General features: G+C 42.5%; 1 protein-coding gene and 1 long non-coding RNA gene across 2 annotated transcripts in view; one reads left to right on the top strand and one right to left on the bottom strand.

The window, feature by feature from the left end:
• Positions 1-1,072: 1,072 nt before the first annotated feature.
• LOC147601746 (uncharacterized) lies at positions 1,073-3,221 on the bottom strand. Its single transcript, XR_015257839.1, has 2 exons — positions 2,991-3,221; positions 1,073-2,805 (listed from the first exon to the last, which is right to left on the bottom strand). It is a non-coding gene; the product is annotated as an uncharacterized LOC147601746 (long non-coding RNA).
• Positions 3,222-3,472: 251 nt separating this feature from the next.
• RALBP1 (ralA binding protein 1) overlaps positions 3,473-14,693 on the top strand; it is a 36,727-nt gene continuing 25,506 nt past the window's right edge. The window contains exon 1 of the mRNA XM_086740621.1: positions 3,473-3,711. The gene's annotated coding sequence lies outside the window, so the exon portion shown is untranslated. The remainder of the gene's footprint in view (positions 3,712-14,693) is intronic.

The following is a 14,693-nucleotide window of genomic DNA, read 5'->3' as shown; positions in this document are numbered from 1 at the left end:
ATAGTCAAAATGACCAATCTAACAATTTTGGAAAGTTGTTTATTTAGTCTTAACTCATTTTGCAAGAAAAAATCTTAATGTGGAGGCTCTTATTTCACCTACATCTGGATACCAGCAAACCATCAGCTACGTACGTGCTTTAGAATACTTAAGAACCTATTTCAAAAACTCTTCTGGCGAGGAATCTCCTCCAGGTAAAGCACCAGCCAGTTTTATCAGTGTCCTTTGAGACAGAATTGTAAATCACTGAACTTAAAGGGATGCAAAAAAGGGAATTCATGGAACAAGGAATTGTACCAATCTCTGATCTGTTTGGGGTTCTGACTGAGAAGGGGCTGAAGGCCTTTTGTTTCTCTTTCTCCAAAAGTGGAGAAGGTTTTTGTTTAGTTGCCTTGTGTTTGGTTTTTTTTTTGTTGTTTTGGAGGTTTTTTGTTTGTTTTTCCCCACAGGCACTTGTTGCTCCTAAATTTCAGAAGCAGACACCATGCAGAGAGAGTACAATGGCCAGAACATGACATTGCTTTCCTATCATTCTTTAGGGTTCCTGGCTTGCTTTTAGTTCATTTAATGGATTTTCATATCTAGTACTTAATAAAAAAAAAAAAAAAAAAGAAAAAAGAAAGAAAAAGAATACCTGCTTGTATCTCTAACAACTTCCATGATTTCTCCAGTATCCATCCCAAAATTATGGCTACTTTGACAGCTGGCTCCCAACCCGCCTATCCTGCTGGCTGGCTGATCTGGCTTGCTGTTTGCTGGCAATCACACGCTGACACACAGACCCACACAACGTGCATGTGCTCCGCTCTCTCCAGCCACAGGCACCCAAGACGCACAGGCCCCTGTGACTCATGCTCCCCTCTCCAGTGGCTGGCACTTACATCTCCACGCACACAGCACGGGGACCCCCTCACCCAGAAGAGTTTAAGGAGAAGATGGGACAGACCATGGTGATGAGGTACCTGCAGGGCACAGCCAGACAAGTGTACTGACCAGCAACCTGTTTGCAGCTGACCGGCTCCTTTTATCTTCTTATCCCTCTTCAGATCCCTTTCAGACAAATCTTAGGATGTAAGGCTGACAAAACCCATTTTTAATATACTCTTCATTGCTTAAGTATTTTTACATTTTCTTCTTATTGCAAAGATCTTAGAATGATGTGACTCCATAGTACTCATGGGAGGTACATAGGCAGAGTTTAGTGTTACACCGCTCTTTTGCCTCTCTCCTGTTGTGTGATAATAGTAATGAACAACTGATGTTTTTTTCCCAAAGACATTAACTAATCTATTTTTTTCTAGCTTTTCCGTTGTATATTCAGGCTCTCATTGTTTTTCATGTGTGTTTCTGTATGTGGACAAACAGTGGCTTTCATAAGCTACACCTCTGTGACTGCTGTGTATTCCTTTATTACTAATGAGAATTACATAGTGTGTCTAAAGCTATCCCACAATAGTACAACCCACGTAGACTCCCATTTCTCCAAGACAAACTTAACCCCAAAACTGGTTTCCTTGAAGTGGTAGTATAAATGAGAGGGAATGGGAAGGAATTATTGATTCATTCACCCAGCTCTGCCTTTTTTCCTGACAAAATGCTGTCTAAAGCTCCCCTCCATTATTATTTTATTACATTTATGAGACTTCAGTACATCAGCAAGACAGAATTTCAAAGCAGAGATCTTGCCACTGCAGAGTCATTGCTTGACTTTGTCCTTAAAGCAGTAAGAATTTACAGAGTGTGGGACACGGAGGGTGTAAGAAAGTGCCTGGGTTTGTGTAAGTAGGGCTCAGACCACAATGAGTTTAGGAAGTTAAAAGTCGTCCAAATGTATTTCACATGGCAGTAAATTGGTGTAGTCAGCACTGCAAACAATCACTCATTTGTAGTCTTCAAAAAATGGGAGAAGACTCATTCTGGGTTCATTAGCTGATGGGCCCATTGTGTGTGAACTTGTGTTGGCAGCAGCCTCTGATAATACTTATTCTTCGGAGCTGAGGGCCTCCAGCGACTGTGGCTTCAAGTGGGGATCCTCACAGGCAATCATCTCCAATTACTGCGGGATGTTACTGAAGTAACCTTTCTCTCTTCTTTTGCTAGAAGTAACACAGCCTTTGTATAACAAAAAGAAAACATTAGCTGCCCTGTTAAGTTAAATACAGCAGTAAGCTCTTGCTGTTAAGCTGTTTCTTCTGGAAGGGGAGGAGGCAAATTGGAAGTTGCGTGGTTATGTAATATGTCGTGAAGACAATCTCTCTGTGCTCCAACACTAATCAGAGTGTTTACAACCCTCCCCTTTGTATTTTCTACTGAATAGCACAAATTCCTGTGGGGGACCTTTTACATTACCGCAGGAGGTTGCACAAAGACCCCATTTGACAGGGACTAAGCAGCATTGAATCTCAAGTGAATAAATGAAGCAGGTGGCACGCTGCCACAGTATTAATGTGTCCCATAGCCCAGGGATTATGTTTGAGGCTGTGGGAATGAATCGGTCTGCTTCTTACTGAAACAAATTGCCTTGTTGAGGAGGAATCCTGAAAAGGATTCAAATTACGCAGGTGCTTAACATAACAGAAACTTGCATTGTAAGAGATAAAGAATCCAAAATCTCTTAACATCTCTGTAAACAGGATGCATGCTGAGATGGAGATGTGTTTCTTGGCACAGGTCACCTCAAGTGATATCCAGAGCATTTCTCCGTTTTCTTGTATTCCAGACAGTGGCAGAGACAAGCGGGTAACGGTTCAAGGTCAAATTCCTTATGCAAGATGAAGCCGAAGTCGATGGCTGCTGCCTTGTCAGCTGCAAACATAGAAGTCAGTAGCAGCGTTATTCATAAAACAGGCCAAATGCAAATGGCCTATAAAGCCGTGTCAGCTTTTGTGTTTGTGTTAACGGCTTTTGATGTTTGCCGACTTCCCACTGCTACAAATTTTATCCCACAAGGGGTTTAGTCACTCGCTGCTTTAATCGCTGCTAACGCTTACATTTCCTTGTAAATCGGTCCAGAAGGCCAGTCGGCTCGCTGCCTGTCTGCCCTCAGCGGCTTCAGGAAACGTTACAAAGCTGTGCGACCGATTTTTCCCCGCCGGGAGGTCACTCACTGAGGCAGGAGGGGCGCGGGGCGCCCTAGGCCGGAGTCCCTTCAGGTGCCCGGCCTAGCTCCCGCCAGCTCTCCTTACGCCCGGCTAACGGCCCCCACGTCCCCTATCCCGGGCCTGGGGGGTTCAACATCGCAGGGGGAGCGAGAGAACAGAGGAGCAACGTTTCCAACCACCCCCCTTAGGCGGCCCCGTCACTGGGAGTTGTAGTCCAGCGGCCGGAAGCCGGCCCACTGGCCCCTCAGGTTGGCACCTCCCGGAGGAACTACATTGCCCGTCATGCCCTGCGCGACGGACCGTTCTCCTCCCCCGTCGCTGCATTGCGCGTGCGCAGAACGCGTCTCGTTCGGGACGGACGCCTCGGGGGGAGACCCTCGGCGCACGCGCCTCCCGCCCCACAGGCTTCTCCCCCCGCCCCCGTCCCCGGCCGCCCCGAGCGGCGGAGCGAGGCGGCAGCGCCTGCGCAGTGGGTAGCTCGCGCCGCTCCCCGGCCGTCCTTGCAAGCCGGGCGGCGGCGGCGGTCATGGGGCGCGAGGCGGGGCCCCGCGCGTGAGGCCGAGCCGGAGCCAGAGCCGGAGCCGCTGCGCCGGCGAGCGGGACCCCGACGGTTAGTGCCCGCGGACGGGGGTCTCCGGCCCGGCCTCCGGCCCTGCCCGGTGAGGGGCGCGGAAGCCACTTCCGGGCTGGGGGGGGAGGGGGGAATGCATAACGGGCGGCGGGGAGCCGCCCCCCCACCCCTCGGCGCGGGTGGGGGAGGGGCCGGCCCGGGCTGCCCAGAAGCTGAGAGAGGGGAGTGGCCGTTGGAGACTCCGCCCCCTCCCCCGCAACCGGCCGGGGCCCGCTGGTGGCACCGGCTCGGCAGGCCCGGGCCGCTGCCCTCCCCGGCGGGGGTGGTGGGCTCGGCCTCCCCGCTGGGGGATCAGCCCCCTCCGGCGGCTCGGCCTCCCGCCCTCCTTGCCTGCCCGCCTCGGCGGAGGCGCGGAGGGGTGCAGCATTGGGGACAGGCCGCGCGTCCCCGCGGTGGCTTCTCCGTCGGGCGGCTGAGGAGGGGGACCCGGCCCGTCTGCTTGACGTACTGCTTGTCCCGCCTGTCCTTAGGGACAGGCTCCTTCCGCACCCGGTTTTTTTCCAGGCGTGTGTGCGCTCTGAGTCGTGTAGGGTTCACCGTAGCTCAGGCTCCGGTTAGAGGTCTGCTGGGCCACGGGCTGGCTTTCTGTGAGGCCGTTGTTTGGAACGGGAGAGGTCAGGTTTTTTTTTTTTATTGCTTTACTTTCGCCTGGAGGTCACGTATTAAAAACCAGAAAATTCTTACCATTCTTGTAATTTTTCTGCATCTAGTATGTTTAACAGCTCATACGGATGCTGTGTTTTCTACCCGATAATGTTGTTTAGAAAGCATGCGTTACCATACATCATGTGTCAGTGTGTGATGTACGAGTAAATAAGCAATTCTTACTTTTAAGTGCTTATATATGTTAAAACAAACCACAAAGAAAATGCTAACAATCCACATTGATAATTTGAAAGTATCTGTTTGTGAGAATGGTGTGGTTTGGATTCCACCCGCCCCGGTGTCTCTGAGGTTAATAGTCATCCTTAATGAGGAATAATAATAAAACAGAACAGACCAAAGCCTTTTTACCAGTTGCATAAAACAGACGGATTTGTTTAAATCTCTTGTTCCAGCACAGCAAACCAGCCATAATTGTATTCTTTTACCCATTTCTCATCTGAAAAGTGCTTGAAGTGCTTACCATACAGGTTCAGCATTGCTGTAATGCAGCTGTTCAAGGGTGATGTTAAGGCTGTGTTGGATGTGATGCAGGATTGTAGTGGAAGTAAATTTATTAGCAAGCTTAAAGAAAAAATGGGAGCAAGATCCCTTAGATTTGGGGTTTGGTGTCATTTGAGGTGTTGCGTACAGCTTCTGATGAATGATGCCATATGGCTTTTTCAGTTCTTTTTAGTACAGTCCATTTATAGTACAGTTATGCAGTTAGTGTGACACATACTTTTGAGGGGCTCTTTTCTACAGAAAAGTAAAATTGAAAAAAAACAAAAAAGCTTGCAAACCTTTGCAATTTTGAGTGTTTTACTACTTCTAAGTGTTTGAAATTTACTAAACCCCCTGCTGTAATGTCCTAGGGAGCTAGGTCGAAAATAGGGCCTTTATTACAGAGAACTTTACGTTCCCTGTTCTAGGGATCTCATTTCTAACTTTTAGAAAATAAGTTATGTTCTTTAGTCTTCCCACATCTGAAATAGGAATAACTGCCTCAAAATTTTAATACTCTGAGTGCAACTCTGGCATTATTCTGTCTTAGTTAAGATGTGTTCAGGAGTGGGAGGGCACATTTTGTATTTTATTTTATTTTGGTTTGGATTTTTTCACCCCAAGATAAAGATTTCACAGTAAAACCCTTGATGTGATTGTAGTTATACAGGGGAAAAAAAAAAGTGGGTTTTTTTCTGTAGGGTAACTTACTTACATTTCTGTATGTGCATGTTTATAGCAGAATGTGTTGTCTTGGTATTGCAATAACTGCATTCTTGCTTCAGAGCTGCACGGCTTAATTCTGTAAATGTAGTTAAAGCAAAACCGATGCGTGTATGCATTGTATCTAACACATCAGGGTTACAATCTCAGTTGGACCCTTTAGGCACTTCCCTAATATGTTTTAGCTGTATTTTTTTTTTTACAGAAAAGGTTTGAATGTTTTCTGAATAAGCACTGCTGTTTCTTACAAGCTGTTTTTAGACTAATATGGAAGATACTGCTGTTTAGGAATAAATGCTAACAAATGCAAATATAGTTTCCTTTTGTAAAGCTTAGCGTTGTGTAGCTGGCCTCAAAATGCCAAAGTGAGGTATAATATGATGTTTATCTTCAGTTTATTGTATGTCTGGTACAATCACCTGAGCTTTTCTCTGAACTAATGCATCTGATTATTTTGAATCAATGAATGATTCACTACCCTTAAAACTAGTCATGGTTTGCCATTGTGTCTGCTTCCAGTTTTCACCTAAAGAATTTATCAACTCTTTCTGCTGTTCAGCTGAGCCTCATGGACAATAGTTTTCAAATTGTAGCTCAAAATTAAAAAAAAAAAGTGTAAAATGGGACCATGGTTGGTCTGGAAGTAGCCTGTGCAAGGCTGGCACTTAGGCTCCATCCCCAGACATGGTGGTGTTGAGAGGTGATTGCTGTCCAAATACCAGTTACGTCTTCTGCCTGCCATGGCTGAAACCAGAAGGGCAGAGGTGCAGGTTGATTTTAGAAAAAGGAAGGGTGTAACTCCTTTCCTGTCCGTACTTACCCTTCCCATCCCAGTCATCCCTCACCTTTTGGGCTTGACATCAGCGAATACAAACCTGTTTGAAGCTGTGAAGGTATAGTAGAGTAAAAGAGCCTTTGATGTTGGCAGCAGGAACAGCAAGCCTTCATCTCTGAAGCTGAATAACAGCAGGGATCTGGCACTCCCTGCTTCCAGTTTTTCTGTAGGCTGCAGTAGAAAGTGGGAGATGGCTGCTTACTTGGGGCAGCTGCTAGGAAGTTTATGGATATATATATATGCCTGAGAAAGGAGTGGTCATCCAGTAAGTAGGCTCATGTAACACTCAGCTGAAATGTATCCAAAGAGATTACAGTATATTCTGTCTTGTTACTAGAAGATAGTGTACTAGGAAAAATTACTTTATTTAGATTTTGTCAATAAAATGCTGTGACAGTTTTGAATTAGTAAGGAAGAATTTGTGAAAAAGATAAATACAAAGTACAGTGGCTTGAGTGGATGTAGTGGTTTATTGAGAAGATAAAACCCAAAGTTAATACCTAAAAAAAAAATATGTCTGACCAAAACTGTACTGGAAATATAACTGCAGTTTTTGGTGTAATTTGTTATTAATTGTGCATTGAAAAAGCAGAAGCAATCTTTTTTCTTGTCTAATCTATGAATTCCAAGTGTATGGGGGAGACTGAGATCTACCAGTTCGAAAACTGGAGATCACAATGTTTAGAAGCCATCAGTTCACTACCTACTAGTGGCGTTTCCTTTGGTGAGTAAATAAGATGTCATCAAATAGAGAACACGATTTGGTGTTTTTTCCTTGTGTAGCTTCTGTAACACTTAAGTAAACAAAAGTACAGATAATGAACGTTTCCCAGTTTATTCTAGAAGCAACTTGGCATAATATCCTGACTAAAAAATAGCAAGTAATTGCTTAATAAACATAATTTTATAATTAGTGAATAAATAAAGAAAAAATGCTGACCAGTTGCTGAACCAATATTAATATAAATCTGAATCAGTATAGTGAGCTGTTAAGTAGCTTGAATGAATGTAGTGTGTAGCCTGATTTAAAAAAAAACATTAGTCTAGAAAATGTTATATTTAATTCTAAATAATCAAATGTAGTATTGTCTTCTATGTGCAGAATTAAATAATTGAATTGTTCTGATATAATAATAGTTGAAGGGCATGATTTAAGTCACTTAATCCTCATTGGTGTGTTTTTAATCGTGACTAGTTTGTTTTAAGTGCTGGGAAGATATGTAGAAATAGAAACCTTAAGCAATCAATGCATTTATAAAATTTCTTTAAAACTATTTTTGGTGTTACAGATTAATTTACAGTATGACCTTGTAGGCAATCCCTGGATTGCTTCCATCGAGGCTACTGTGTTTCCTGGAGGAAGCGGGGAACGGCTTAATGGTTCTTGCCAGCTACAGCCCAAGACAAAGCACAGCGCTGGGGAAGACCTTGCATAAGTGTGCAGAGATGCGCTATTTTAGCTTCTGTGGGATACATTTTTTTTGTAGGAGTGGGTGCTGCCCTCTCTTTCAGAGCACTGGAAGGGGCAGCTTTGCAGCTAGTAGGAGCAGATTTTCTCATTTCCACACTGCCTTATTATCCGTTTTGCTCACAAGGAACTGAGCTTTTTTAGACTGGCTGTTTTGGTCTCTGGAGGCACACAGGGAAAGAAGATGAGTGATGACTGCTTGCATGAGGTAGGAAGGGGCCAGATGGCTGCTACAGGGGAGGAGTGAAGAGCAAGTACTCTGTGGTAGGGTTTGACATTCCAAATCAGAATGCAAGTTTGGACCAAACTGAAAATTATCTTAAGGAACAGAAATTTAATTTCAGGTTGATTGTTTTGTACGTTTGCTAGCAGTTTGCTAGCACTCATTTGAGTGAACTCCTATAGTTATGAGTAGATAAAACGTATTTTTGCTTCATTTTTGTCCCCTATAGTAGGAAAATTTCATATGCTTCTGTGATCTACCTTAAGTCAGCACATGAAATTTGCTTCCTGTTTTACGGTTTCAGTAGGATCCCTGGGCTTCTGTATTATAAGTAACTGAGCTTCATGCTAGAAGACAAACATCTGTCAGGAAGGAACTCTTGGGGCTGAACATAGATCTCTGGTACTACCAGAGCTTGAAGTAGATACATGTGTTTTTAAAAACACAAAGTATGATGATAATATTGTTAACTTGACACTTCTGGAAAAAGAGCTATCACTGTGACAAAAAATTGCATCTTCTCTTTTTCACAAAAAATTCAGTAGAGTTCTGCAAGAACATCACTTCTCTTTAAAACCATACCTAACTTTAGGTTTATTGCTACTTTAACGTTTCAAGCTTGTCCAGGTATGTTTTTTAATATGAGCATTACCAGTCAAGGTGCAGAATTTTTTTGATGTTGCAATGAAGATAAAATTTCACTGATTTTTATTAGCATGAATTACATTGAATGTTAAATGTAAATTCTAAAGCTAAACATGCCAGCAATGAAACTCTCTGATTTCATGGTATTAGTAGTGTTTTTCTGTCATGTTACTATGGAAGTCCATAATTCTTGGTTATTGTTTTCCTCTGTCCAATACACTGCTTTCACATACTTAATATTGAGTGTATTAATTTAGTATTGCCTTATGTAAGATAGTTGAATTGGCAGATATTTTACTGTATTTGTAATAAGCTAACTCCAGTAGATGTTAATAATGTGAACCAAATGCTATATAAAAACATAATGCTAATCTGTACAAAACCTAAAATCCTTTTTAAAAATTATTTATTTAATTGAAAGAAGAGTATCATCTAACGCTCTTCTCTTAATTTTCAGTTGTGGTGGCTTCAAAGGAGATGTTATGCTTTTAAGATCGCCTAAAGAGCTTTTCATATTTGATGGGATTTTTTTAATTGATTGAATGGACTAAAAATGTAAGAGCTTGGGGAGGAGGGGGGAGGGAGAGAAGAAACCAACAACTGATTGACTAGATTTACCCTGAAACTCCTTGGATTATTTCAGTCTAGTGATTTTAGCTTTTCTTGTTCTTTAGATGTTTCCATCTTTACAAATTCTGTAAGTTTTCTTTGGATTTGCCACTTGCAAGCTGATCGTAGGTGCAGAGATTTTTCACAGGTCAGGCTTCTGAAGTTTTGATCCTTAGGTTAGGGATTGCAGTTCTCTGAAATATATTCAACTCGTAGCACTGGTTGTCAGGTGTGTTTTTATCAGTCACGTTTTGAAAAGGATTTAAAAAGTTAATGGAGGAAGTGAAATGCAACTTTCCATCTGGAAGAGGAAGTGATGAATATGTGGAGTTCTTACTTTGTGGTCTAGAGGATTCAGTAAATTAAAGTGACTGACAGACTAAGATGTAGATTCACTTCCAGGTTCTTCAACGAAGATAATTAAGAAGAAATAGTTTTCTGGCAATTACTGTCTCAAACATATATTGGAATATGCCAAAATCTGTATCATCTACCAAAAAACAATGGAGAAGTTGCATTGATTGTTACTGCAGCACTGCTTTTGTGTGCTACAGTTTTATTTATTTTATGATAAAACTGGCTTACAGTTTTCTATTGTGGTTTGGCTTCTTTTGGTTGCTAGTTCTTTATAAATCCTTCTTTTGTAAGTAAGTTCTTAATATGCTATTTCAGTCAGACTTTGAAGACATCTAAAAGACATACAAATATATGCCACAGAAGTTTGCAGTTTCTGCATATCATTAGAACAGTCGGTTACAGATGTGTGTTTTTGATGAGTAATTACATTTGGTGTTTTTTAGTACTTAAGAGCAAGGATTTCACTACTCTTAAAAATGCCTTATGCCAGTGGAGGCAGTTTATTTTCTTTTTGGGGCGGGGGGAGGACAATGGCACTATTTTGTCTTAGGTGTACTAGAGCTTTCATTAAACTACCTACAGTAATTTTATTTAAAGCAGCATGATTTTTCTTGTGTAGACAAGGCTACACAACAGATTTGGGAATGGCAGTCAAAATTTGTTTGGTCATGTGCTATCAGATACTGAAATTTTGCCAGCATACATGCCAGTGAAACATACATATTTTTAGTGTCTATTAATGTTATAATTCAGTTAATTTTTATTATATTTGGCAAGTAAATTGAAAACAGCAATCATTGTGTATTTCATAAGGTATGGTTTTTTTAATGATACTCTGAAGCCGTAGGGTTGCTGAAAATTACTGCATTAGGTGCTACAGACTGAGTTGAAGCTTCTTTCAGAAAATATATATATAAATTTTAAGTTCTAAGAATGTTTATACATTTTTCTAGAAGGCTGGTGTTTCATGTAAGTTTTCTTGTAAGGCTACTTGGCTATGTAAATTGGCATAGAAGATAAATACTGTGAACTTGTGGGCCATGCTGCTGTTTCAGTAATCAGTAATTTAACTGATCAGTCTTCCCCATAGTTGCCTCTGAAGAAGCCTTTGCCGGCTGTGGAGGCAGATTCCTGCTTCCCAGCCACTGGCTGCAGGGAGTAACTGGGGAAACCAGCTGTTGCCCCAAGCTGGATGGTGCCATACCTTGCCTTCAATGTGTTTGTGAATGTTTTCAGTGTTCACATGCATTCCATTTTGCAATATCTCAGCCCTGGAGGTAGTGATGTTAATCATAATTAATAATCTACTGAGCCTATAAATATTTAAATTTACTTTCCCCTTGGGTATTGAGTGAATCTGGGGCAGAGGTGGAAAACAGAACTCGTTAATCCCAACTCTTCTATGGTAATTAAAAAAATAACTAAAAAAAATTAGAAATTTACAGAAAGGCTAAATACTTCATGTAGTCTTGATGAAGAGTTGTCATTGACATTGATGGAAAAGAGGAAATTATATAGTCCTCTTCTTGTGTGGAACCTTACATACCATGGTTAAACCCCAAAACCCATAGTTTTCTTTTACGTATAGCATGAATTTGGCAGACATCAGCATCTATTCATTGGAGGCTGCACTGCTATAGACATAACATGGATCAATAAAACTATTATTTTGTTGGCATGGCTCAAAACAGATGTTCAAGTGAAATAAGCTACATCAGAAGAAAAATCTTTTGGTGGGTAAAACTGCATCTACAATAAGGCTTTGCTAAAAACTGCTGTGCTGGGAGCATGGAAACATTACACTCCTGTCCATTACAGTTAAGTTGGGAAAACATTTGCATGCAACCCAATCTCCAGTTGATTTTACTTGATATGGACCTAATAAAACAACCGGTGAAGGAGGAAGGGGAGACTTTCCTTTTACTTTGGTTGCGAGGTCAATAGCCAGTGATGTTAGCTTGGTAATATACAGGACTCTCTAAGGCAAAAACAAAGATGTTGCAGATGGACATAGTTATCAAGTAATCACTAAAAATAATCAGCAGATAGACATAGTTATTAAATAATCACAAAAAATTATCAGAGCTGTTATATAAACAGTTTTTCTAAATCAAAGTCTTTACTTTTCCGTTCTGCTGTTACAGTAGAATGGGTTTTATCTCAGCCATCAGAGTTCTGTTTTAATTTAACATTCACTAAAAGCTGGGTATGATTTGCTTGTGTTACTGTCGTAGTTCAGCCCCGATCGGGACCAGACTACGCAGTCTCTCTCTCGCTCCCCCCACCCTCCGAGAGAATAGGGGGAGATGATATAAGAAAAACGGCTCAAGGTTTGAGATAAGGACGGGGAGAAATCCTTAAAGTTACCGTCACGGGCAAAACAGACTCGACTTGGGGAAAACTATTCATTTATTTCTAAAATTAGCAGGAGAATGAGACAGGGAACAAGATAACCTCCCCCCACCCCTCCCTCTTCCCGGGCTTAACATTATCTCTACTACCTTCCCCTCCCGAGCGGCCCGGGGGGGGGGGGGAAGGGAATGGGGGTCGCGGTCAGTTCATCACGCGTTGTTTTTATGCCGCTGTATCATCGTCGGGGGAAGAACTCCTCGCATTCCTCCTCTGCTCCAGCGTGGGGTCCCTCCAGCGGGCCACAGTCCTTTGTGAAACTGCTCCGGCGTGGGTCATCTCTTCCACGGGGTGCAGTCCCTCCAGAACAGCTGTCCCAGCGGGCCCTCCACGGGCCACAGCCTCCTTCAGGCCTCAGCCTGCTCCGGCGTGGGGTCCTCCACAGGCTGCAGGTGGATCTCTGCCCCTCCGTGGACCTCCATGGGCTGCAGGGGGACAACCCGCTCCACCATGGTCTTCACCACGAGTTGCAGAGGAATCTTGGCCAGAAGCCATATTACTCCTCCCCCTCCTTCTGAACTGACCTTGGCGTTTGCAGCCGTTCCTCACAACAGGCTGGCAGACGTCTCTCAGGATCCTTTTTACATCTTATTCACTTCTCATCTCCTCTCCACTTCTTGCAGCCGGGCCGGGCCGAGTTGGGCCCAGTTGGCTGCCCGGCGGGAGGCCAGAGGGTGAGGCCTGCAAGGCCCATAAGGCTCGCGCCTCCCCCTCTCTGCCCCCACTCAGCTGCTTCACATCTTCTCCCCCACTTTTTCCTGTTTTCCCCTACTTAAATACGTTATCACAGAGGCGTTATCATGGAACATTCTGCTACCAATTGGCTCGGCCTTGGCCAGCAGTGGGTCCGCCCTAGGCCCGGCCGAGTCCACCGAACAAAGGGGAGCGACTTCTAGCAGTTTCTTACAGAAGCTACCACCTTAGGCCCCCCCTCACTAACAAAACCAGAACAGTTACATTGGAACATGCAGAGCTTTAAATATGAAAAAAAAATCATACGTGGAATCTGAATGTCTTTGTCATGTATCACACTATGAAAAGATCCAAGCAAAGTTGTTCTTAGTTTTTCCTTATGTTACAGAGTTGTCAATTCAAGTGACAGCCTGTAATTTATAGATCTCTTCATCTGTATTCAATACATTGTGGCAAAAATTCAATGTAAAGTGCAAGAAACTTAATTTTCACAGTTTTAACCCTAAAGGTTTGTGTGCCATTGATATACTTTCAGAAAGTGCTTACTTCTGTGAATGATAAGGCCTTAGAATTGAATATTCTTTGGCTTTGATAAATTAACCAAACTGTTCGTCTTGACCTCCCAGTTACAGGTTTATGAAGTGACTTATGTGAAAGGAATTTAATGCTGTTTGAAAATTCTGTGAATAAAATAATGATCGCAATTCAGCCAATTCACTGAAGAAGCGTGGTACTTCCAATTGATTTTTCTACCTCCAGTCTAAAAGATAGTATCTCAATAACTGATTAAAAAGCAACACTGTCTGGATTCAGCATACAGTACTTCATGCAGCATATGTGCTTTTTGTTGTTTCCTCTACGTATTAAGCAGGTTTATGCAGTTGACAAAGCGTAGCTAGGCTTTGTACTGAACTCAGTGTGCTAGTAGGTGGCTTTTAAAGCACAAGTGGCTTTTAAAGGACAAACCAGCAGATGCAAGTTAAGCAATGTTTGTAGGGGGGCATACCCATTCTGGTTTCATTGTAGTTGTCATGGGGAAGAAAGATGGTGATAATGCAGTGGCATTGGCGTCTGCCTGTACACGTCAACTGAGTGTGTTCCCAAGATTTCCATAGAGCTTGAACTCTTCCTGCTGGCAGGAGCCTCACGGTGTGTTACTGCGTCTCTACTGCTGCTGTTGCTTTTGCCAGGTGAATTATTGCTGTTGCAGAAATGCCAGTGTGTTACATTACACATTCCAGGTGTGTAGGCATGTCCCTAATTTATTACAATGTTAAATCCTAAGCAAAATGTCCAATATTTGCTGTTTACCCTTGTCATTTCTAGTATTTTGGCATACATTTGCTGGTGCACTATTAAAACAACACAAACACAAAAAAAAACCCAAAACTAGGCTATATGTGGCCTTAAATTTTTTAATTAGGTGATGGAACTGAGTGTGCAGAGCTCTGGCCTCTCTTGAAAACTAGATTCTGTTCTCTGTTGTGTGATCTATCATGGTCAGTCTGTTGGTATTCTTGAAAAAACAGCAGAAATGCTTAAAACCCCAGTAAAATATTTGATGCCAAATCCATTGACTTATCTTCTGCTTAATTTTGGTGTTTTTTTTCACTCTGATGATTAGCGCTTGCTTTTTAACAGCATTTATGGTACATTCAGCTCAACCAGTCAAGGTTTTGTGGTGACTCCACTAAATTGACAGCTGTTCTCAGGTTGGCTGAGTTGAGGTACTGGAATGTGACTGAATGATGCTGTAGTTGAAATATCTGATAAGGGAAATTTGTCAAGTACAGAAATTAGTCTTAATTTGCTAGATCATTAGTTGCTGGACAACTTGCTGCAGACCTTTGGTG

This window comes from Chlamydotis macqueenii, chromosome 2, assembly GCF_036417535.1.
Source record: "Chlamydotis macqueenii isolate bChlMac1 chromosome 2, bChlMac1.mat, whole genome shotgun sequence".
In the NCBI taxonomy this organism is placed as follows: domain Eukaryota; kingdom Metazoa; phylum Chordata; class Aves; order Otidiformes; family Otididae; genus Chlamydotis; species Chlamydotis macqueenii.
The sequence above is the reverse complement of the archived record's forward strand: the minus strand, read 5'-3'. Positions and strand labels throughout refer to the sequence as shown.